Source organism: Dipodomys merriami, unplaced genomic scaffold (genome assembly GCF_024711535.1).
Source record: "Dipodomys merriami isolate MVZ:Mamm:240054 unplaced genomic scaffold, mDipMer1.0.p SCAF_248, whole genome shotgun sequence".
NCBI lineage: Eukaryota > Metazoa > Chordata > Mammalia > Rodentia > Heteromyidae > Dipodomys > Dipodomys merriami.
The window spans coordinates 1,648,839-1,670,744 of record NW_027203915.1 but is presented as its reverse complement, the minus strand read 5'-3'; positions in this window follow the sequence as shown (position 1 = coordinate 1,670,744).

Here is a 21,906-nt window from a genome sequence, read left to right as displayed (position 1 = left end):
TTGACAGTTTAATGCACATGTGTGCTAGAACACTCCTAAACCTTTGCGAACAGCTGGAGAGTTTTTCCCAGCAGGTGAAGGGGACAGGACCAAAAGTTGGGTCAGAGAATAAGGCTCCCACAGCTTAGCTGGAATGTCACACAGACCATTACCTAGGATTCTAGCCAGCCAGGATACGGGATCAGAGCTGGAGGAAAGACTTGGAAGAACTGAAGAGTGAGGAGCCAATGTGGGATGGAAAGGCTTCCCAGAGGAGGAGCAGGTGAGCTGGTGTGTGCACACCATCTCCATGTGTGAGATCGAGATGCATGCATAAGGCTTCAGGTAAAGGGCATGGAAACACAGGAAGGGAGAGAAAGAGGCAAAGGTGAGAGGGGCTGTGGAGATGAGTCATGGTAAAGCAGTGGGAAAGTGCTTTGACCACGTGTGTTAGGACACTTGTTGAATAAGTGTGTGAGTGAATGGGAAGGCCTTCATTCTGTGGACATTTACTGAGTGACCACGGGGTGAGAGACATCATGTTAAAGGTTGATACATTGCTGCAACAGCACAAAAATATCCCTCCTTGTGAGTTTACACTCAAGCATGGAGAATGACAGTACCCAGACTACAAAAGTACTACAGAGAATACATCAGAAGGAAGATGTAAGGCAGAAAGTATGATGAGTGGTGGGAATACCCTGTGTGTGTGTGTGTGTGTGTGTGTGTGTGTGTGTGTGTGTTCATGCATGTATGTGCATGCATAGTTGCACAAGGTTGCATTTTTGAGCAGGGTATCATACAGTAGACCTCTTTGGCAAGGGAGGTTAGGTGAAGAATGGGGAAGTGAATAGCTGGGTGTCTGGGGAAGAGCATTCCAGGCAGTAGGAATAGCAGTGGCCTAGTTGTCCTGGGCTGCTGCGGAACAGTGCCAATGCCAGTGTAGCTGCAGTGATGAAGCCTGGGCTCAATGGATAGAGGCAGAACCAGAGAAGGCACAGGAGCCTCTGGGCAGCACAGGCTCTGCACTTCACCAAAAGAGGACTATGAGCATGAGGAGGACTATGTGGTTCTCTTGTCTGCTCTAAAGCCACATTTCTTAGCCTTCACATACGAAAGAGTGTGTCTGATATTGGTGTTTCTGTGCCTGCATTATATCTTGAAGCTTACTGATCTACTGTGCAAGCTATATTGTTGAAATTGTTTTCTTTTTGTTTGCTTGAACTTAGTCTAGGGAACTGTCTCTTAACTCTTTTGTTCAAGGCTAGCACTCTACCATTTTGAACCACAGATCTGTTTCTGGTTTTCTGGAGGTTAGAGAAAAGAGTCTCATGGACTTTTCTTCCCAGGCTGACATTGAACTTTGATCTTCAGATCTCAGCCTCCTGAATTGGTAGGATTAAAGTGTGAACCTCCAAACCTGGATGTTTTTGTTTTTGTTTTTGTTTTCTTAAAGCTCAATAACATACAACTGAGTGTATATACTATGTTTTTATTGGTCCAATGATGGACACTTGAATGATGCCCTGTCTTTATTGTGAGTGGTGCTACCATAAATGGAACATGCCTGCAGGCAAAAAGGAAACGCAAAACAAAATAAGTATTCTGTCACTGGAGTCTGATGGCTCATAGAATCTTGCCTTGGTAGGAAATTGCATGAGACTTTCTCTTCAGTAAACCACCAAATAGGTGGGAATGGAGCTGTGGCTCGAAGTAGTTGAGTACTAACCTTGAGCTAAAGAGCTCAAGAGCAGCATCCTGGCCTCAAGTTCAAGCCTCCCAAGTAGCTATGACATCAGACAAGAGCTGCTGATGTTTTGCCAGTATTATTAACTAGTTTAAAATTTGTTGCGAAGGTACAGAATCATGGAATCAAAAGTATTAAAAGCATAAAATCTGTTCACTGTGATTCTTTTTCTAAGTTTTTATTTTATTGTAAAGATGCTGTACAGAGGGGTGACAGTTACATGAGTAAGGTAATGAGTACATTTCTTGTGGAACATTGTTACCCACTCCTTTGTTGTTCTCCCACTATCTCTTCCCTCCGGCACTTCACCCCTGACTCTGAAAGCTATAAAGTTGATTTCCAACATGGTGTCTTGTGAGTACTATTGTTGTAATGGGTCATCCTTTGTCCTTCTTTCAGCATTTGGTTTTGATTTCCCCTTCCCTTCCCCAAATCTGATAACAAAGAAACAGCAATATGAACAGTGAAAGAAACATCCAAAAAGACTCCTTGTACAAGAATGGGTCCAGGAGTCTTATGTCTCCTTTCCATCCTGCCCATACTAGTCCAGTATGTATACAGTCTTGATTCCTCCCTCTGAGGTATGGCCTGGTCCAATTGGTGGGTCTAGGTTTGGATATGTGCTGCAGGGAGTCTCCTTGGTTTCTCTGTCTCTACTGAGTCATTACTACACTGAGATTTGCATGCATCATCTTGCTGGGTCCTGCCCCTCAGGCATCTTGTTGAGTCCTCTCTCTGCCATATTGGAGCTGGTCCTTGCTGTTATATTTTACCTAGCCAAGCAGGCCTAACTCCTTTATGAAGGAACATGGATGGATGCTCAAGTGCAAAGCTACCTAAGAGAAAAATCTCCTCTTAAGTAGCTACCATATTAGGAAACAAGGGGCAGAGAGAGTGGCAGATTGGCCTTAGCTCCCCAATGTCTCTTCAGACTAACAGCAGTAAACATTGGTGGAAAAATAAGTCTTCATTCCATCTCTCTACATCCAAATTAAGCATATTTCTTCATCAGTCTTTCTCTTACTCTTTCTCATTCTCATCCTCACTCCAACTTCATTCTTCCATGGCCTTTTAGTCCCCATTGCTTCTACCAGCGCCTAATTTTCTTCTTTTCTTCCATCCATTCCTCATTCTTGCTCGTGATTCCCAAAGGTAAGGCTTAAAAATATTCAAGACCTTGGGAAATAGAGAGGTTGATGGCCCTTATATTGAATGAGAAAGAGGGGGAGTAGATAAACCTAAATGCAGTCTTCAGCATGTGGAAACATGGCTCATGATTTCATTGGCCCAGAATTGTTTCGGAAAGCACGAGAATGTTCTCTCATCCCTTTTTACTTAATTATTGTTGCAAAAGAGAAGTGTAACCTTGGAGATTTGAAGCAAATGAACTTGCAAGGCATAGTCCTAGGTATCACTTCCATCCCATTTGCACAGTTGCCTAGTAGCATGTGAGTGAGTCCCATCCATCTCTGACCCACCTGCATGGTCTGCAACCTCTCTCTTGTGGGAGTCAGACTTGGGTTAGCCACCATGCAAATCCCATTATTAACTGCCTTCTTTGCAAGTGACAATGTTTTAAAAAATGCTCACAGGCCATAAGAGAGCAAGGCGTGATTGGGTCTGAGAGATAAAGTGGGCTGAAACTGTATTACAAAACTGTTATGTAGACAGAGTTGACAACTTCATGCATAGTCACTCTCCCTTGAGGACTGACAGAAACACAGACTCCCGTAAACTAGTCTGGCAAAGAAAGCTATGTGGATGTCCAGTGATTCTGACCTTTTATTCTGTAGATGAGACAACTGAAGCTCTGGCAGGAAAGGGGACAGGTCTCATTGGGACAAAATCCAGGTGGTGGTGTCCATGCAGTGATAATGCTCCCTTGTCATCCTGGTGTCATCTCTCAGTCTGTCAACATCCAGTTGTTGTGAACTCCTGGGGAGTAGTCTATGAAGAGATAAAAGGGGAAATGCGGTTCTTTTATCAGCTTCTCAGGAAGTGCTGAGACTCATGTCAGGCAAAGTGACATTCTTTTTCTATTGCTGGACTTTTCTGATGTCAATATGCCACCACGCCTGGTACATCTCCAAGTGTACATCTATAGGGAAGAGCATCATTTTCTGTTTTATTTGCCTTACAACACTTCCTCTTGCGTTCTTAAATAGCATCTTTTTGTACAGATCATCCATGAAAACTCTACTTTGGGACTTAGCTATATAATAGATATGTCTTATATTCATGGAGCTGACCAAATCCATCTGCAGTTCACCTTTGTCTTATTAGAAAGAATTTGCATGGATCCAATAAAACATTGTGTGATGTGTTCCTCAGGCAATGGTAGGAATGGACCCACAAGTATGTGGCATCTCCATCCCTTCCATAAACTGGTTTCTCCAACCTTCCATCTTGTCTTGATTCCAGTAGGAATGGTAGGCATCACTGAGGGAGGTATATCGGGCCACTGGACAAGTCAGTAGCACTATATTTTCACAGAACACATTTCCCTGATGTGGTACAAACTCTGTGTGTATCTTTGAGGAAAGGAGTTGTTAGAGGGAAGGCTGGAGCTGGGAGAACACCAATGAGAATTTACAGGTATAATTCAGGAAGGATGTGATGGACTGCTGACACAGTAGCTGGAGGAGAAAAGATGGACAGTGTTCCTTTTATGTGTGCTCAAGGAAGAGATAGCAAGATAATGGTGAAGAACCTGAGGTGTGGTAACAAGGGTTAAAAATTTGGTCTTTACTGAGTCCTCATCCATTCCAAATTAGCTAGTGTGAGGATGCTAATATTTGATCAATATTTTTTATGAAATGTCCCTCTACAGTCTAAACAGTTATTTTACTTAAGTCAAATGATTGGGAAGCTATAAAGAAGCATGTAAGGCCAGGTGCCAGTGACTCATGCCTGTCACCCTAGCTACTCAGGAGGCTGAGATTTGAGGACAGCCATTTGAAGCTAGCCTGGGCAGAAAAGTCCCCATGAGATTCTTATCTCCAATTAACCACTAAGAAACTGGAAGTGACACTATACCTCAAGGGGTAGAGTACTCACCTTCAGTAAAAGAAGCTCATAGACAGCGCCCAGGCCCAGAGTTCAAGCCCCAGGACTGGCTAATTGTGTATATATAGTACATGTATATGTGTATATATGTATACACACATGTATACATGTGCACACATATATCTATATAGATACATGTACATAGATATGTATATATAGAGAAACATTAACATATATATAAAAGTGTACAAGAAGCTATGTGCTCATTAATAGGAATTATGTGGAGGAAAAACTTTTTTGGACATTCCAGGTCTTTCTTAGACTATGGTTCCAACATATAATATACCAAGCTGGGTGCTGGTGGCTCATGTCCGTAATCCTAGCTATTCAGGAGGCAGAGATTTGAGGATATAAGTTCAAAGCGAGACTGAGGAGGAAAACCTATGAGACATCTCTAATTAACCAGCAGAAGTCCTGACTGTGGAGCTGTGGTTCAAGTGGTAGAGCATTAGCTTTAAGTAAAAAAGTTCCAGGACAAAGCCCAGGCCCTAAGTTCAAGCCCAAGGACTGGCATGAAAAACCAAACCAAACAACATAGAATAATCATAAGTTCAAGCCCAAGGACTGGCATGAAAAACCAAACCAAACCACATAGAATAATCATAGGGCTGCTATCACAGACAGCTCACCTCTATACTCCATGAGCAGCCGGAAGAAATCTCCAAATTATCAAAGCCACCATATTGGATAATCTCTTTTTTCCCTAAAGAATTCATTTTATGTAATCCAAGACTTCAGTCAAACAATAATCTCACTTTAAGGCTCACTTAAAGTGGGGTATATTCCCAAAGCAATCAGATGGTAAGGTAGCTAGAAAGGATTTCTCTCTCAGTAGTGGGAAGTTAAGAAAGAGAAGAAAGAGTGATACTAAAGTTCTCTTAATGGTCCTCACGGCTCATGATGTGTGAAAACAATCACTTGAATTTATGTGTAACAAGGAAAGAGAGTGTTGTTAATTTCTAGAAAGCCAATTAATGAGATTTCTGAACCAGGAGCTGAGCCTGCAATCCCAGCTACTGAGGAGACTGATTATTAAGAGGGACTGTGGTTCAAAGCCAGCCTAAGCAGGAAAGTCTGTGGAAAATTTTTGAGAGTTTTATTTCCAATTAACCACTACAAAGCCAGAAGTGGAGCTGTGGCTTAAGTAGTAGAGGGACAGCCTTGAGTAGAAAAACTAAGGGAGAGTATGAGGCCCTGAGTTGAAGTCATAGTACTGACAAAATAAAGGAAGGGAAGAAGGGAATGAGGGAGGAGAAAGGGAGTTAAGCAAAGGAGGAAAGAAGGAAGGAGAGTAAAATTGAATCACCAATGATAGTTACCCATAGCCATTCAGGAATGTTCTGTGTTGTAATGACTTTTATGTCACTAGAGGGCAGCGTTGAGTTTCCTAATGCAGAAATTACCAGGACAAAATTGTGAGATCCTGTAGAGAGCTTATCAGAACTAGATCCTAATTTTTGCTCCACTAATTGCTCATTACTGCTTTGCATCATTTTGAACTACGTCTATTTAAAATGTGGTTCATATTTATACAGTAGTTACAGGCACAACAACAACAACAAACTTATGAAAATCTCCCCAAGTGGGAAGCTAAATGGCCTTATTGAGTGGGGCATATTCAAACAAGTTTTTGTTATTATCTAGAGAAATAGAGGGCAAGCATGATTAAGATTGAGATTGTGTAATATGAATTCGACTTCCATGCATGTCTAAGTGTGATCTTTCATGATAAAGGCTGGCTTATGTTCCTCTTGCATATCAGATGTTCCATGGGCATTATTCTAGCATCCTGGCTGGGCAGGGGATGTTTTCTTTGGTCCAAACCACATGAGAGTCAGTTCATTGACATGAACTCCTTACAATGACACAGATCTTGAATGATTCTACTTTTCTATCATCAGTATCTACTATTAAAATGGAATGAGTATGTGAGGTTTTTTTTTTTTTTTTGCTTGTTTTTGTTTTTTAGTTTAGGCTAGAAACCAGTGGCACACAACTGTAATCCTAGCTACTCAGGAGGCTGAAATCTGAGAATCATGATTCAAAGCCAGCCAGGGCAGAAAAGTCCATGAGACTCTTATCTCCAATTAACCATCAGAAAAGCCAGAAATGACTTTGCTTTTGCTGTGGTTCAAATGGTAGATCATTAACCTTGATCAAGAAAGCTTAGGGACAGCACCCAGGCCCTGAGTTCTAGCCCTAGGATTGGCAGGCACACACAAAAATGTTCAATGTTTTCAGAAGTGGTGATGTGCGACTCAAAGTAGTAGAGCGCTAACCTCAAGCAAAAAGAAGCTCAGGGATAGCACCCAGTTCAACAACAACAAATACCCACACATATACGTTGAAGCCAGTTCAAGATTTTGTCTTCAGATTTATTAGTATGTAACTGTCTCTTCTCGTGCACAGACAGTAAGATCTCTGCTTAGTGTCTTCAAATGTTTTAAGCTGTGAACCCTGGGGCTTCCCACTGTGTGACATTCACATGCAGAGGGAAGTCCCCCCTTTCCTGCAGCTTCCTGTATGTTCCAGCAGCTCAGGCAGGCTCTCCCCCAAACTCCACCCAACCACCCCATGACCTCTCCCCACCACTAGCCTTATTCTTTGAGGTCTCCTGCCTGGGATTTTCTGTATGAGCTCTGTCCAGTCAGAGTCTTGAAGATTAAGCAATGTCTTGGGTAGGGTTATATCCAGAAAAGTTCCTTCTCCCGTAGCCCAACTACTTCTCTCTTTAAAAAAAAATCATTTTAGCAATTCAAGGTCTTCATAGGTCATTTGTGGCTGAGTGCTGGTGGCTCACACCTATAATCCTAGCTACTCAGAAGGCTGAGGACTAAGGATCTTGATTAAAAGCCAACCCAGGCAGAAAAGCTTATCAGACTTTTTTCTCCAGTTAACTACCAAAAAGCTAGAAATGGAGCTGTGGTAGAGCACCAATCTTGAGTGAAAAACTAAGAGACAGTGCCCAGATCCTGAGTTCAAGCCCAGGTACTGGAACAAAAATGAAAAATTTTTGTCCTCTATTTGGTTCAGTGTTTAAATACTGTCTGTAGGAAGGGTAAATTTCTTAGAATCTTATTATAAATGTTAGAACATCACTCAAGTGATATTCCTAAGTTGTAAGATGAGTTGAACTAAACAGAAATAATGGCTTACAGATACCATGTCTCTGAGACACAGACATTAAATCTAAACTTCTAGCACGTCTTTGTATATTTGAAAAGATACATAGAAAAATAATTTCAGTAGTCTTATTTTCTTCAACTCAACTGATTGCAAGTGTTACTATTCCTACAAATCACCAGTACAACATTAAGATACTTTTCATTATTTTTACATTAAACCTGCAGTACGGATAATGGATTTACAGCAGCCTAATTTAGGTACTAAATCTTAAACAGTTTAAAAGAAATAATGTACTATGAAAACCATAGTTAAGTTCAGTAAAAATCTTTGTATTGCTTCTATTTTACTTGGGCTTCAACTCAGGGCCTAGGTATTGTCCCTTAGCTCTTTCGCTCAAGGCTAATGTTCTATCACTTTGAAATACAACTCCACTTCTGGTTTTCTGGTTAATTGGGGATAAGAGTTGCATGACTTTCCTGTTCAGACTGGCTGTGAACTACAATCCTCAGATCTCAGCCTCCTGAGTAGCTAGGATTACTAATAGGTATGAGAAACTGGCTCCCACCTGTTTAAAAATTTTAAGGGAAGTGAACAGAAAATAAAATAAAATTCAGTCACATGTTAAATGTCTCCAGCTGCATGTGACTATTGGCTGTCTTAGTGGACATAATAGGCTTGGATGATAAGAAACGATTTTGTTTATTTATTTATTGCTAAGAAAAGAAGCTTTGCTAGAGGACTGTTGTATAATGTTACAGAAATTAAAATCTAATTGGCATGTAATCACCTTTTAGGAACTGCAAGAAATGAATTATGTCTTTTAATATTTTAATATCTTTGGGGCGAAAAAAGTTCTCTATGCGGGAGGCTGAGTATGGGAGAATTGTGATTTGAGGACAACTTGGGCAGTAAAGTACTGTGGACATTAATTCCATGGAGAGCAAGCTGGATGGGGAGGCACACACCTGATGATAGCTAAAAGTAGGCAGATCTTTCCAGGGCACATGCCAGGTTAGAAAGAAACCCAAGGCTTAATAGCAACCAGTGGGAAATCTGGGCAGGCAGGCTGGGTAGGACCATGCCAGCCTAGGAAATACAAGACCCTGAGTTCAAAGTCTATTACAGGAAAAAAAATTCTCCCATTTTACAAAAATCTTTTGCTAACAGCAAAGCCAAATTAGTTTGCATAATGTACCTCATTTGTGTGCAGAATATGTCAACAAATTATTGTTGTTTTAATAGAATGCATTGTTCCTTCTTCTATGAATTTGTCCTTTTGGGAATCATATTTAATAATATTTGTAAAATGTGCAATAATCTCTGTAAAAAGCCCAATGTGAAAGTGTCCCTTTTGTTTTTGTAGACTGAATAATTAGAATGATGATGTTGACTGTTTAGAAGGTGATCCTTTGGTATTGTGGTTATAATTGCCTTCACTCCCAAGACAGAAGATTGCTTGTAATGGCTGAGGTAAAATTCCAGCTCAGTGAAATAATTCCTTTCTCATAAATGGTGATTGATTTGATGGAAAATAAAGCTATAAACTCAGAATTTCCTCAACTGCCTCATAGATGGTAATCATACCCTAAAAGTCTTTTCTGATTTTATTTCCATAATTTCAAATATATGATCTAGTGAGTCATTGAATGATTTTTAGATTTTAGTGTTATATCTAACCAAGTCTACTTATGCCAAATTCCATCATCCTCCAAATAAAGTGGATAATCTTATGAAACACCCACAAGTCAAAGTCGAAGAGTCTAGGATCTTAATGCAGGAAACTGTGACGATGCCCACTGGCTGTGACGTTGCCTTGCATCACCTGGAGAGGGCCCAAATGGTATGCAAATGCAACAGATGTGGTTACACTCACATATGTGGCATCTGGGGCAAACAGAAAGATGAGATATGAATAAAGAAGGAGACTATTCGAGAAAAACACAAAGGTTAGGAGAGAGAAAAGGTAGCAGTAGGGATGGTAATGAGGTAAATGTAATCCGCATATACAAATAGCTTTAACATGTAAATATATGTAAATATTTTACAGGCATATATAATATACATAGTACATGCAATGTCATCTAGATTCTATATATCACATAGGCACTATACACCATATAAAATATACATAGCATATGTGTACCATATATAATATATACACTATAGTATAAACAGTATTTATGTATGTATACTATATACTACATTGAGTATATATTACAGTATATATTGAGTACTTTTTATATTACTGTATATAGTTATACTTACTATTTATACTATATAAAATTACATACTATATATAGTACCTACATAGTGTATATTTCATATACTATATACCAACATACCTTATACATTTATGTGTATATTTTAAACATATAATATGTAATATATAATACAATATAGTATATAATATACTATGTAAGATAATACAGTATAATATATAATAATTTGTAATTATATGCATGATATACATATATATGCATGATATAATGTATTATAATATATGATAATATATAGTGTACATTATGTGTAGTATATATAGTAGCATGCTATTTATAGTGTATAAATATAGTGTATATAGAGCATATAATACCAAATAAATACTTATATGTAGCATATGTCATATATATAGTATACATTTAGTGTTATATGCTATGGTCTTTTTGTAGCTTTTCTTTTTTTCCAGGGCTGAGGACTGAACCCAGACCATTGTGCACGCCCGGCAGGCACCCTTCGGCTGGGCTAAACCCCCAGCCCCATATGCTATGTATATACTATGTACTCTATTATCCATATGTACACTATATCATATAGATAGTATAATATATAGTACCTGTTAAGTATTTCCACAGTGAATCTACACTAGTACATGGCTAATGCACTGGGCCACAGAGCTCACCAATTCAACAAGTAAAATTCAATGTTGTAGCTGAACAGCATCAGCTAATTCTCCCTTATTTGTATGCAAATGTCTTCCTTCACTCCCTCAACTTTTTTTTTTTCCTGTTGTTGGTGGGGCTTGAACTCAGAACCTAGGGGCTGTCCCTGAGCTGTTTTGCTTAAGGATAATGCTCTACCACTTTGAGCCACAGTGCCACTTCCAGTTTTCTGGTGGTATACTGGAGACAAGCATCTCCTAGGGACTTTTCTGCCCCAGCTGGCTTAGACTATGATTAGAAAAGAAAAATATGACTCTCAATTCCAACTCTTTGAGATCTTTGTTAACATTTTTGTATCTATCCTTGTATTAGTTTTTGGTGGTGGTGGTGGTGGTGGTTGTGGTGGTGGTGGTGGTGGTGGTGGTGTGTGTGGGGGGGGTATGAATGTATGCCTGTGTGCGTGTGCAGGCCTTCCTGTATCCTGGTCTTTGGGCTTGAACTCCAGGTCTGGGCACTGTCCCTAAATTTTTTGCTCAAGGCTAGTGCTCAACCAATTGAACCATAGTGCTACTTTCGGCTTTTTGGTGGTTAATTGGAAAGTCTCTTGGACTTTCCATAACTGGGCTGACTTCAAACTGTGATCCTCAGGCCTCAGGCTCCTGAGTAGCTAGGATTAGAGGTGAGAGCCACCAGCACCTGGCAACTTCCTAAACTTTATATATATATATATATATATATATATATATATATATATATATATATAATATATATATATAAACATATGTGTAATCTTTAATTATCTTTAAGTAGACACACAAAGGGTTTTCAATTCAGCATGTTAATGAGTACAGTTCATCTTGATCAATGTCACCCCTTCCATTTTTCCCCATCTCTCCCAACCCCCCCTCACTACATGGCACTCTATGTGTGTTTCTGTGTGTGCATGCACGTGTCTGTGTATAATTTATCGAACCATATTTCTATTCCTTAACAGATGGTTCAGTTATTTTTTTCTTTCATCAAAATAGTACACTAAAAAACATTCTCCATGTGTTGTTCAATACTTGCTTCAAAGTTTAGGCACAGATTCTTAGGGCTGAGATGATTGAGAAAACCCAATATGTAATTTTCCCTAAACTAATATGTAACTTCCCCCTCTAAGGCAATTGGACCTCCTAGTATTCCATCCAGGGTTGTAGGAAAGTCTACGTTGGCATAACACCTCCCATGTGTGTTATTTAAATGTTTACAATTCAAATTTCAAAAGATAAAATGTTTTCTTTTTTCTCATTTGAAAAGGAACATAGAGGAACTATCTGCTATGGAAAGCTATCTGCTCCTGAAACAGTAGAAAACCCAAGGAAGACTAGGAGAATCTTGCCAGCTTTGTAGGGGCAAGAAACTTGCTCTCACTCAAGACCCAATGACATAGTGTATCCGGGGAAGAATGGATTCCAGTTTTTCAGATGTTAGAATACCATAAATAAAACAGCCCAGTATTTGCTTATGGACTAAGAATATATTAGCATGTACTTCACAATTATCTAAGAAAAGCTAAATGTGCCTAAATAATTGGGTACTGTATTATTTACAGAGTAGAGACAGGCAATCTACATTCAATACAGATGCATCTTTTTCTTAATGACTATACATAACCATATATAATCGAATTTTTGTTTGTTTTTGGTGCTAGTCGTGAGGCTTAGAAATCAGGGCCTGGGGCATTGCCCCTGAGGTTTTTCTGTGCCCACAGATAGCACTCTATCACTTTCGCCACAGCCTCCTCCCCCCCCCTCCTCCTCCTCCTTCTCCTCTTTCTCCTCCATGGTTTTTTTTTTTTTTTTTTTGGCTAGTTAATTGAAGATAAAAGTCTTTCCTTTAATTGAAGATAAAAGACTTTCCTGTCTGGGCTGGCTTTGAACTGCAATCATCAGATCTCAAACTCCTGAGTAGGTAGAATGCCAGGCATGAGCCACCCATGCTCTAAGATAACAGGAAGTTTTGTTACTGACAGATGCTCTCAGAGGTGAAGATCCAAGATTCTTGGCACCCTGAAGGGAGGAATTGCACAGAGGGCATACCACAAGATAATGTAGCAAAGCAGGGAATTTAATAGAGAAAGAAAATCTACCTTTAAATGAAATAAATAGTGCTCCAGGACCAGGAAACTCTGGGAACTAACATGTAGTTACAATTCAAATTTAAATAGATAAAATGTTTTCTTTTTCCCATTTGAAAAAGGACCATAGGGGAATTATCTGCTACTGACACAGAGTAGGAAATACAAGGAGGACTTTCTGCTTTCTACCACCCAGGGAGTGTGTGAGGAATTCTTAGTAACTATACCAGAGGAGGGGATCATGATTGGGAAGATTTTTTTAGAAGGGATCTGCTCACGTGTAATATTGGCATCCCATAATGGAAATATATGAATGAGATGCGACCTGTGTGCATTAGGGCTTCGTAGGAGTTTATTGCCCAAAGGTCAAGCTAAAGGCACAAGGGGTTCCACTACACACATACCTCAGTTTCCCTTAGAACTGGCCTAGAATTGTAACTACTCCCTGACCACAAATGAAGTGGCATGGGTGGAGCTGGGGAAGAGGAAGAGCTGAAGGTGTTAGGTAGCCATGACTAGGAGAGGGGTGTTGACCTGTGCATTCTTTCTGTGGGATGTGGAAATAGTAACATTTAGAATAATTTCTCATGGTAATTGTGCTATTGGATTTCTCTCTCTGTCCAGCTCACTTTAAATGACTGTAAGTACTGAGGTCTCCTGTGAACCTCAGAAGTAGAAATGTTTGTAGTGAAGGATTGCATCCATTCCATCTTCACTCAGAACTCCTGCATAGACCTTTTCTCTGTACAGAATGGCAATGCATTTGTAAAGGTGTAAGCCTTTGCATTCCCAGGACCTTAAAAGAGCATTCAGTTTCTCCAGGTCTCTGAATGAGGCAATTGCTTGGCCAGGTCAGAGATAGAACCATAAAGATACATGTAAGACTAAGATTATTTCCTCCTCCTCCCCCTCCTCTGCCGCCGCTTCCTCCTCCTCCTCCTCCTCCTCCTCCTCCTCCTCCTCCTCCTCCTCCTCCTCCTCCTCCTGTTCTTCTTCTTCTTCTTCTTCTTCTTCTTCTTCTTCTTCTTCTTCTTCTTCTTCTTCTTCTTCTTCTTCTTCTTCTTCTTCTTCTTCTTCTTCTTCTTCTTTTCCTCCTCCTCCTCCTTCTCCTCCTTTACCTTCTCCTCCTCCTCCTCACTCTCTTTTCCTTTGTCCTTTCCTTTCCTTCTCTGCTTTCCTTCTTCCCTCCCTCCCTTCCTTCCTTCTCTTCTTTCCTTCCTCTCTCCCTTCTTTCTTCCTCTTCTCCCCTTTCGTCCACCCCTTCCCATCCCCCCCTTCCCTGAAAGTATTCCAGCCACCCCATATTTGGGAAGTAAGTCTAAATTTACTGATAATGCTGAGTTTTGTGTCTGTATATGCTTTGCAAAATAAAATAAAAAAATAACCCTATGCATTGCTTGTCATAAAGGATGTGGTTTTTCTCTTTGAAAGACTTAACTCTCAGCTGTCTGGGGACTGCACAATTTCAGAAAGCCTATACCTCTGTGCATCTGTTGGCTGCAGAGGTGACAATAAAGACTCCTATCATTAGGCTTATTAATTGTGGCTTCTTTTGTTTTGTTACTGATTGGGTTACAACACTCAGAGCTCAGCCTCCTGAGTAGCTGGGAGCTACCAGCACCTACGCTAAAGATTATACTTCTGATACCCCTTTCCCCGATCCTGTTTATATCTCTGAAGATGGCTGAAGATGAGCTGATGTGCTGTCTTCCTCTGGCTTCCAGGTAATAAATCTCCTTTCTTTAACCTTCACTGTGTCTCTTTATTTGTCTTATAGGGGCAAGAGGCTGGGGCTGGTATGTGTAATAGCTGGAGATTGGACGTAGGGTCTCCTATGCAGTAGCACACCAGCAATTCTTTCTACCATCAGGCTGTAACTTGAATGATATACTTGAGGGACAACCACATATGTCAAACTTCAGATTTCTGAATGGAAGATTGTTTTGAATTTTCTTTTGCAGGTTCTGTTTGTGGAGATGGCTGTAGTGGCATGCATGACCAGTTAAATTTCCTGGAAGACAAATGGGTAAGAGTGGATGGGGGAGGAGGGAACAAGGAAGAGATGGAAGTCACTGGATTCTGTTATATGGGAATTGTTTGCAAGATACAGAGAAGCCACATCTTGAGAGGTCAAATTGGGAAGTCTTTTTTTTTTTTCTTTTAGTCAGTTGTGGGGCTTGAACTCTGGGCTTGGGCGCTGTCCCTCAGCTCTTCAGCTTAAGATGTGTACTCTACCACTTGAGCCACAGTGACAGTGTCACAGACTTTCCTGCCTGGGCTAGCTTTGAACTGTGATCCTCAGATCTCAGCCTCGTCAGTAACTAGGATTATAGGTGTGAGCCACTAGCATTTGGCTGGGAGTCTTTAGTAAAATGCAGGCAACTGCAGGTAGACTCCTGTCCCAAATACCTGCAGCCCAGAACAGAGCTTGCACAAAGCTTTTAAAGTCAAAAACCACATGTTGTAGGTGGAGAAGAAGCTCAGCACAAGTTAACGAAATAGGAGAACAATCAGGGGTGAGCATTCTTTGTAGCAAAACTTTCCTGGGGCTAAACAGGATGACATGGCTGCAATCCAAAAAATGCCCTCTCTTGCCTCTAGCCTTTTCAAGAAGGTTCTATGGTGACTTCCTTATAATTTCCCCTAACAAGTTCTCTTTTGTTTGTAGTTTTTGTTGTTATTGTCAGTCATGGGGCTTGAACTCACAGCCTGAGTGCTGTCCCTTGAGCTTTTCTGCTCAAGGGTAGCACTCTACCTCTTTGATTCAGGTTTTCTGATGGTTAATTGGAGATGATAAATCTCACAGATTTTACTGTCCAGTCTGGCTTTGAACCACAGTCCTCAGATCTCAGCCTTTTGAGTAGCTAGATTTACAAGTGTGAGCCACGAGTGCTGCACTGGTATTCTAACTCTTGAGTGTGTTTTGACATCTGCTTGTCACTGTATGCTCAACTCAGCCAACACAATTGAGAATCGATAGCATTAGGTACACTCAGAAAAAGAGCCTGTTCTCCTGTGAGCGATTTCATGACTTCCCCATGGCGTTCTTCTGATGGACTCTAAAGATTGAATAGGGAGCCCCATCATCAGCTGCACTTTGTGGATATTATTACCCATGCTTCCAGAGTCACATAGGATACTCTGCTACCCGGGACCAACACTTGGCAACTAGAAATTGAGACTCAGAACTGCATTTAGTTGGCTACAGAGCAATGAACTTCTTGGTTATTTCTTACACTTAAAGATGGAGAACCAAATCCATATTGATTACTCACAAACCAGTCTCTACTCTGTAGTTCAGAATCATCCATCTGATAGCCATACTGCAAACCCCCAGATTTCTTCTCCCAATTCTCCCTTCAATGTCCTTGAATGGAAACAGTTCCATGCATATTTGATGTGAACAGAAAGGCAATGGCTCCCACCTGCAATCCTAGCTACTCAGGAGGCTGAGGTCTAAGTATACTGGTTTGAAGCCAGCCCAGATAGAAACGTCTATGGGATTCTTATCTCCAACTAATGAGCAAAAAGCTAAAAGTAGAGTTTATTCAAGTGGTAAAATGTTAGCCTTGGAGCAAAAAAAAACTAAGGGACAGCCAGACCTTGGAGTTCAGTCCTGTACTAGAATAAAAAGAGAAGGAAGAAAGGATAGGGAGGAAGGGAGGAAGTAAAGAAGAGGGACGACGGGGCTGGGAAGGTGGCTCAGTGGTAGAGTGCTTGCCTTGCATGCATGAGGTCCTAGGTTCGATTTCCCAGCACCACATAAGCAAAAAAAAAAGCCAGAGTGGCACTGTGGCTCAAGTGGTAGAGCGCTAACCTTCAGATGAAGAGCTGAGGGATAGCACCCAGGCCCAGAGAAAGGCCCCACGACCGGACCAAAAAAAAAAGAGGGAGGAAGTAAAGAAGAGGGAGGAATGAAGAAGGAAAAAGAAAAAGGGAGGGATGAGGGAAGAGGGGGTTGGAGGGAGAGAAGAAGGGGTTGGAGGGAGAGAAGGAGGGAAGAAAACCTAGTCTCATATGTATCACTATGGTTCTATCTCTAGCCAAGTAATTGCTTCATTCAGGGACCTGGAGGAAGTTAATACTCTTTAAAGATCCTGGGAATGTAAAGGCTTACACCTTTACAAATGCATTTCCATTCTGCTGAAGAGAAAGGATCTGTGCAGTAGCTCTGAGGGTAGATGGAATGGATGCAGTCCTTCTCTGCAAACATCATTTCTACTTTGAGGTTCACTAGAGACCTTAGTAGTTAGAACCACTTAAAGTGAGTTGGCAAGAGAGAGAAATCCAGTAACACAACTGCCATGATATATTAATCTAAATGTTAATACTTTCACATCCCAAACTCCTCTGGGCCCGGGGTTTGAAAGAACTATAGCAGACTGCAATGTTAGCAGAGGGAATTGCTAGTCAAGGGCGCCCTGAGAAGAAATGAAGATCTTGTTCCTGATAGGATGGAATTCAATTAGAAACTGGCCACACATAACCCAAGGTTTTCAAAGCAAACCAGCCTATGGTCTTTTCCTGATCCGGATGCCCAACGTCCAACAGAGACAGACATGTGGCTTTTTCTGTTTCTTTTTGGAGTCCCAGGTTGGGAAAAGCATGTACTCAGATAGGACAATGGGAGAACTGAGCATCCGCATCAAGATACCATTAAAATATATATATATATATATATATGTATATATATATATATATATATATATACCAAAAACAAATGGACAACAAATCAATCAAAAGAGCTACTTTTGTTAACACTCTGCTGCTGCTGCTGCTGCTGCTGCTGCTGCTGCTGTTCTGTTCTGTTGCTGTAGCTACTGAGCCAATATGGTGGAGTAGGGATTTTGCTGATTAGCTGTCTCCCTTTTCATGGACCCTGTTGATTGGTTATCTCTCTTACAGACCTTGGTTGGAAAGTTGCATGCATTAGGAATATCTTGGGAGCATCCTTATTCCACTTAGCCCATTTCTTGCTGTTTGTGCACCTGGTCATTTTCTCCTGACTATTGTGATTTCTCTGTCTGCCATGTTTCTTTAAATGGGGTCTCCACACTGGCTTCCACTGAGAGATGATAGGAACACATGTTCCTCAATTGGGAGTGCCTTCTTATGTCTACCTGTCCATCAGTGGGAACCAGTGAACCTGGTTAGCTCTGCAAGTGAGTTGACGGCATCTGTAATCAAATATTCATGGGAATTAGAGGAGCTGTTACCATTTGGGAGTGAATTTCATACATGCAATTGCAAAACCCTGTATTCGCTAACTTCAAAAAACATGTTTAAGCATGATTGCAAATGATAAACAGTGGTAATGAAAATCAAATTCAAGAACATATGTTGCTTTTTTAGTTAAATGTTATTTCATTTAAAGATATAAGTAAAGCAGGTGTTAGTACTATGTTAAGGACACTGAAGACACAGTAGTTTAAAAAGATCCCTTATAAACCCCACACTATGGTGAAAAGATGGATATTATTCAAATTGTACTAATGAAACTGAACTGAGGGTTCTTCAAAGAATAGCCATCCTTCAGTGGCTCATTCCTGTCATCCTAGCTAATCAGGAGGCTGAGTTCTAGGGATCATGGTTCAAAGCCTGCCGCAACAGGGAAATCTGTGATGTTCCTATCTCCAATCAACCAGGAAAGAGCTGGAAGTGGCTCAAGTGATAGAGCTCTAGCCTTGAGAATAAATGATAAGAGATAGCACCTGGCCCTGAGTTAAATCTCAGTACTAGCAAAAAAGAAAAGAAAAGAAAGGGAGAGAGGGACTGGAAAAAGAAGGAGAGTGGGAAAGGAGGGAGGGAGAAAAAAGAAAGAGAGGAGCTTTGATGTGTTTGAATGATATGTGACCTAATGATGCATGATAGGAAAGTAGCTCTGAGCAAGGAAGGGAGGGAAGGGGAAGGGGTGTAATAAAAGAGTTTTGCTGTATTTGAACCATGTAAATGACCTAATAATGACCTGTTCGAGGGCCCTTGAAATGGGACAGGAAAAGCAAATGCTTTGTTCAATGCAGCAGTTTCAGAGCTGATAAGCAGCTAGCTGGACCCAAAGCTATTCTATGAAGTCATAAAAGGACTATAGGCCAGGTGTTTGGTGGCTCATGCCTGTAATCCTTCCTATTCTGAAGGCTGAGATCTAAGGAACAAAGCCAGCTTGCACAGGAAAGTACTTAAGACTCTTATCTCCAATAAATTGCTCAGAAAAAATCCAGGAGTTGTGCTATGGCTCAAGTGGCAGAGCACTAGCCTTGAGCCTGACGAAGCTTAGGGACAGGGCCCAGGTCCTGATTTCAAGCCCCAGGACCAGAAAAAAAAGACTATACACAGTGGCAACTTTTCTCAAAGGGAGGCAATAACAGCCTAAACAACCTTGCCTGGGAACAGGGGATAGAATTACAGGTGGGTCCAATGGGTATGTTTCTAGAAAATTCTGACACGTGATAAACCCAAAGTAAGAGCCATTGCTATTTGAAGAGGGAAATATGCAAGGTACCATAAACATCAAGAAGTTCTCATAGAAGTTTGTTAACTTTAGACTTAAAGCTACAAGCCCAGTTCTAGCCACGTGAATATTGACAGCCTAGAACACTGACTTTTCTTGCCTGCTGTTTCCTTCATAGGCACAGAGGCCCAATTATGTCACCGCCTTCAGTCCAGCAACAGACAATGGCCACCACTAGAGCTGCAGCAGATCCTTATCTTACTGTGTCACTGCCTGGAGAACTCAAGGAATGAAATCCACAGACAGCAAGGAGTGAGTGTTAAAAGTATTTAATTTATGCATGTGAGAAGAGAAAATGTTCTTGCTGGGTGAGAGGGGTCATGATAGGGGTTTTCCAACTAACTGGTGGGTTTTTTCTTTTAATCTGTTTAGATGTCAGTTAACTTTTATGCTAATGAGATGCTTGGAAGGTGACTTGCTCATTGGTCACGACCCGTGATATTTTTAATTGATCATTCCGTTTTAGCTATTGGGCATGGAATTTCCTGAAGACATTTAGGACTATCCTACCTTCATTTTATCCAACCTATCTGGGTCAAAAGGAAGTTAGAATGCTTGGGAAGTTTTCTCAGATCATCTACTCTCTCTCTCTCTCTCTCTCTCTCTCTCTCTCTCTCTCTCTCTCTCTCTCTCTCTCTCTCTCTCTCTCTCTCTCTCTCTCTCTCTCTCTCTCTCTCTCTCTCTCCTTTTAATTTATTTATTTTTTTGTTGGTTGTGGGGCCTAACTCTGGGCCTGGGTGCTGTCCCTCAGATCTTCACCTCAAGGGTAGCACTTGAGTCACAGTGCCACTTCTGGCATTTTCTGCTTATGGGTATTGAGGAATCGAACCCAGGGTCTCTTGCATGCAAGGCAAGCACTTTACCACTGAGCCACATTCCCAGTCCTATTTTTCTATTTTTTTAAGAGAAATCTTTCAGGCTTATTCCTGATTTCTTCTGCCTGACTAATCTACCTATTCCAAGACATCTTTTGTTTTTCCTTTTTCTTTTTGTTTTTTTTTGTCAGTCCTGGGGCTAGAACTCAGGGCCTCAGAGTTGTCCTTGAGTTCTTTTGCTCCAGATGAGTCCTCTACCACTTAGAGAAAAGCACCACTTCCAATTTTCTGGTGGTTAAATGGAGATAAGAGTCTCACTGAACTGAGCTGGCTTCGAGCATTGATCCTTAGATCTCAATTTCCTGAGTAGTTAGGATTACAGCCATACCAGCTCCCAATACTACAGTTCTTTACATCCACAGCACTTGTGTGAGTGTAACATACTACATACACTACAGTCTTTGGCTTTCTATTCCTGGGCATAAGGCCTGCTAATGGATTTACTACCTGTGGCAATAGCTTCAAACTGCCTATAGTAGACTTTTGTGATTGAATGTTAAGCCCATTTCTCACAAATCCATTTTATTCCCTTCTTTATTCAAATGTGTAAGCAGCACTAAGATTTTATTTTCTCACATGTTGCTCATCCAGTACGGGCTTTGTAGGTGCCTCCTCTTGTCACCTTCTCCTTTCCCCAGTACATCTGAAAGTCAGTCCTGCAAGCTATAAGGTCTGGAAGGAGCAGCTGGCTGCTCCTTTATATTTGGGCTACGTGAATTACAATGATCCCATCTCTGATCAATCAATTCCAGGTGAGGCCAAATGTGGAAGAAAGATCCTTACTCCTGATTTATTTATTTATCTATCTTTAAGTAGTTGTACAAAGAGGTTTCAATGCAACACATCAGTTTAGGAGCACAGGGCATCTTTAAAAAAAATTGGTTTTTGGGTTTGAACTCAAAGCCTAGTCGCTGTCCCTGAGCTTCTTTGCTCAAGGCTAGCCCTCTGCCACTTTGAGCCACAGCTCCCCTGCTGGTTTTCTTGTAGTTATTTGTAGAAAATCTCATGGAATTTCCTACCCAGGCCAGTCTGGAACCTTTATCTTCAAATCTCAGCCTCCTGAGTAGCTAGCATTATGGGCAACAGCCACAAGCTATCAGCTGTACACTGCACCTTGATCCACGCCATTCCTTCCATCATTCTTCCCTTCTCTCCCAACCCCACCCAGGTTACATAGTTCCATTTTCACAGTGTACATTGAATATGATGATTGCATTCCCCCACCCTTCCTCTCTCCATCCCTCCACATCCTACCACCTCACCTTCCTGCCCCCCACCTCAAGTTCTAGCTTCCTGTTATCCATTTTGTTAGACTCTGTTAATTGTTCAAAGAATTCTCTCCTGCATATACCACATATTTCAGCTAATGGTATACCATATACTTTCGTTAATACATTTGTAGTATGTATCTATGTATGTGTGTATGTACATATATATATATATATATATATATATATATATATATATATATATATGCACATGACCCAGTGTGTGCTTATATATATTTATAAATTAGGTCTGTTTTCCATCTATTAGAAACAACATGTGTTCTTTTTTCTTTCTGGACCTGAGTTACTTCCTTTAACATAACTTTTTAGCCAGACACCAGT